Genomic DNA, 4,572 nt, shown 5'->3' on the forward strand with positions numbered 1-4,572 from the left:
GTCAGGATGGCCGAGTGGTCTAAGGCGCTGCGTTCAGGTCGCAGCCTCCCTTGGAGGTGTGGGTTCAAATCCCACTTCTGACAAGTGTATTTTGCGAGGTGGATACATTTTTGGACTTTTTTTTTCCCAAGCACCGTATCAAAAACAATGTCAACAGTTTCTGTAAATTATCGATAAGATCTATTTTCCGTTGCTTGCACTAATTGCCTGAAGTTGGCTAAATCGCAGTAAATCGGTAAAGCAGGAAATCACAGCATCTTCAACAAATCGTGATAGAGGGGCCGAGATAAAGGTTTCGACCCTACATATCAAAAGCGCAGCTGTCAATAGTTCAGCAGGTTCACAGTGCAGAAGGTTCAGTGGCACCAGGGTCCCCTGCGTCCCAATCAGAGCTGGTTTTTAACTTCTGTATTCAGGGGATGGGAGGGGTGGGGTTGTTGCGTCGTGCACACACAGTGCCTGTTTTGCAGAGAAGTTTTAATAAATACACAAAGAATAATATGGAGTCTTTGGCCACGAGGAACACCTTCCCCTACCTTTTATTCTCTCCGATTCCACATCACCGCACCTACCATCCAACTCCAAAACTCGGGGGAGACTAACACTCCCTACCTCCCTTGGTGTGCATCATGGGCGTGCCCATGACGAACACAACATTTCTCCTTAACCAATACAAAACAAACATAGCTGCTCAAAAAAAAGATACTATACTAATCCAGTATACAAGAATAGTACACAACAATAAATACCACATTCAGTCAATCCACCCCGAATCCTTGCAGCCGCGTTGAGCATGGCGGTCGAGGACTCAAACTGTACCGTTCAAGTCCTTGTCTCAGAGGCACTGAGTTGATTGGTATGGAGCCAGGCACCTCCTGATCTGAATCTTGAACTGGCTCCAAATTCTGCATGTCCACACCCCCTGTAGTAGATGATTGAGAATTAGTAGCAGTCACCACCGGCCATATGCACTGGCTCAAAATTCTGCAAGTCCACACCCCATGTAGTAGATGATTGAGAATTAGTAGCAGTCACCACAGGGTCCACTGTCAGGATGGTCCATCCTGTCTCCTTCATCAGCTTCAGATCCCACTGTTTCCCTGAGCAGGAAGGTCTGGAATTGAAAATACAGAGGACATTAAATAACATTCACTCAGTACATGGCACTCATTTTGGTTTATAAGCTGGAAATTGAGCCATCACTCTGGTGTCAAGAGTGTCAGGATGGCCAGGTGGTCTAAGGTGCTGCATTCAGGTCACAGTCTCCCTTGGAGACGTGGGTTCAAACCCCTCTTCTGACAAGTGTCTTCGCGAGGTGGATACCTTTTTGGACTTTTTTTTCCAAGCACCCTTATCAAAAACAATGGCAACAGTTTCTGTAAATTATCGATAAGATCTATTGTCCGTTGCTTGCACTAATTGCCTGAAGTTGGCTAAATCGCAGTAAATCGGTAAAGCAGGAAATCACAGCATCTTCAACAAATGGTGATAGAGGGGCCGAGATAAAGGTTTCGACCCTACATATCAAAAGCACAGCTGTCCATAGTTCAGCAGGTTCACAGTGCAGAAGGTTCAGTGGCACCAGGGTCCCCTGCGTCCCAATCACAGCTGGTTTTTAACTTCTGTATTCTGGGCATGGGAGGGGTGTGTTGCATCGTGCACACATAGTGCCTGTTTCACAGATAAGTTTTAATAAATACACAGAGAATAATATAGAGTCATTGGCCACGAGGAACACCTTCCCTGACCTTTTATTCTCTTCGGTTCCACGTCACCGCGCCTACCATCCAACTCCAAAACTCGGGGGAGACTAACACTCCCTACCTCCATTGGTGTGCATCATAGGCGTGCCCATGACGAACACAACATTTCTCCTTAACCAATACAAAACAAACATAGCTGCTAAAAAAAAAGATACTATACTAAACTAGTATACAAGAATAGTACACAACAAGAAATGCCACATTCAGTCAATCCACCCCGAATCCTTGCAGCCACCTTGAGCATGGCGGTCGAGGACTCAAACTGTACCGTTCAAGTCCTTGTCGCAGAGGCACTGAGTTGATTGGTATGGAGCCAGGCACCTCCTGATCTGAATCTTGAACTGGCTCCAAATTCTGCATGTCCACACCCCCTGTAGTAGATGATTGAGAATTAGTAGCAGTCACCACCGCCCATGTGCACTGGCTCAAAATTCAGCATGTCCACACCCCATGTAGTAGATGATTGAGAATTAGTAGCAGTCACCACAGGTTCCACTGTCAGGATGATCCATCCTCTCTCCTTCATCAGCTTCAGATCCCACTGTTTCCCTGAGCAGGAAGGTCTGGAATTGAAAATACAGAGGACATTAAACAACATTCACTCAGTACATGGCACTCATTTTGGTTTATAAGCTGGAAATTGAGCCATCAGTGCAGTGTCAAGAGTGTCAGGATGGCCGAGTGGTCTAAGGCGCTGCGTTCAGGTCGCAGTCTCCTTTGGAGGCGTGGGTTTGAATCCCCCTTCTGATAAGTGTCTTTTGCGAGGTGGATACATTTTTGGACTTTTTTTTTCCAAGCACCCGTATCAAAAACAATGTTAACAGTTTCTGTAAATTATCGATAAGATCTATTGTCCGTTGCTTGCACTAATTTCCTGAAGTTGGCTAAATCGCAGTAAATCGGTAAAGCGGGAAATCACAGCATCTTCAACAAATCGTGATAGGGGGGCAGAGATATAGGTTTCGACCCTACATATCAAGAGCGCAGCTGTCAATAGTTCAGCAGGTTCACAGTGCAGAAGGTTCAGTGGCACCAGGGTCCCCTGCGTCCCAATCACAGCTGGTTTTTAACTTCTGTATTCAGGGCATGGGAGGGGTGTGTTGCATCGTGCACACACGGTGCCTGTTTCGCAGATAAGTTTTAATAAATACACAGAGAATAATATAGAGTCATTGGCCACGAGGAACACCTTCCCTGACCTTTTATTCTCTCCGGTTCCACGTCACCGCGCCTACCATCCAACTCCAAAACTCGGGGGAGACTAACACTCCCTACCTCCCTTGGTGTGCATCATAGGCGTGCCCATGACGAACACAACATTTCTCCTTAACCAATACAAAACAAACATAGCTGCTCAAAAAAAAGATACTATACTAATCCAGTATACAAGAATAGTACACAACAAGAAATGCCACATTCAGTCAATCCACCCCGAATCCTTGCAGCCGCGTTGAGCATGGCGGTCGAGGACTCAAACTGTACCGTTCAAGTCCTTGTCTCAGAGGCACTGAGTTGATTGGTATGGAGCCAGGCACCTCCTGATCTGAATCTTGAACTGGCTCCAAATTCTGCATGTCCAACCCCCTTGTAGTAGATGATTGAGAATTAGTAGCAGTCACCACCGGCCATGTGCACTGGCTCAAACTTCTGCATGTCCACACCCCATGTAGTCGATGATTGAGAATTAGTAGCAGTCACCACCGGATTCACTGTCAGGATGATCCATCCTCTCTCCTTCATCAGCTTCAGATCCCACTGTTTCCCTGAGCAGGAAGGTCTCGAATTGAAAATACAGAGGACATTAAACAACATTGACTCAGTACATGGCACTCATTTTGGTTTATACGCTCGAAATTGAGCCCTGAGCGAGGTGTGAAGAGTGTCAGGATGGCCGAGTGGTCTAAGGCGCTGCGTTCAGGTCGCAGCCTCCCTTGGAGGTGTGGATTCATATCCCACTTCTGACAAGTGTATTTTGCGAGGTGGATACATTTTTGGACTTTTTTTCCCCAAGCACCATATCAAAAACAATGTCAACAGTTTCTGTAAATTATCGATAAGATCTATTTTCCGTTGCTTGCACTAATTGCCTGAAGTTGGCTAAATCGCAGTAAATCGGTAAAGCAGGAAATCACAGCATCTTCAACAAATCGTGATAGAGGGGCCGAGATAAAGGTTTCGACCCTACATATCAAAAGCGCAGCTGTCAATAGTTCAGCAGGTTCACAGTGCAGAAGGTTCAGTGGCACCAGGGTCCCCTGCGTCCCAATCAGAGCTGGTTTTTAACTTCTGTATTCAGGGGATGGGAGGGGTGGGGGTGTTGCGTCGTGCACACACAGTGCCTGTTTTGCAGAGAAGTTTTAATAAATACACAAAGAATAATATGGAGTCTTTGGCCACGAGGAACACCTTCCCCTACCTTTTATTCTCTCCGATTCCACATCACCGCACCTAACATCCAACTCCAAAACTCGGGGGAGACTAACACTCCCTACCTCCCTTGGTGTGCATCATGGGCGTGCCCATGACGAACACAACATTTCTCCTTAACCAATACAAAACAAACATAGCTGCTCAAAAAAAAGATACTATACTAATCCAGTATACAAGAATAGTACACAACAATAAATACCACATTCAGTCAATCCACCCCGAATCCTTGCAGCCGCGTTGAGCATGGCGGTCGAGGACTCAAACTGTACCGTTCAAGTCCTTGTCTCAGAGGCACTGAGTTGATTGGTATGGAGCCAGGCACCTCCTGATCTGAATCTTGAACTGGCTTCAAATTCTGCATGTCCACACCCCCTGTAGT

At 46.2% G+C, this 4,572-nt stretch overlaps 1 non-coding gene across 1 annotated transcript; it reads left to right on the top strand.

Moving 5' to 3' along the window:
* TRNAL-CAG (transfer RNA leucine (anticodon CAG)) lies at nt 1-83 on the top strand. The gene has a single exon. It is a non-coding gene; the product is annotated as a tRNA-Leu (tRNA).
* Nucleotides 84-4,572: the final 4,489 nt, after the last annotated feature.

The sequence above is a fragment of the Pleurodeles waltl genome, unplaced genomic scaffold (assembly GCF_031143425.1).
Source record: "Pleurodeles waltl isolate 20211129_DDA unplaced genomic scaffold, aPleWal1.hap1.20221129 scaffold_39, whole genome shotgun sequence".
Taxonomy (NCBI): domain Eukaryota; kingdom Metazoa; phylum Chordata; class Amphibia; order Caudata; family Salamandridae; genus Pleurodeles; species Pleurodeles waltl.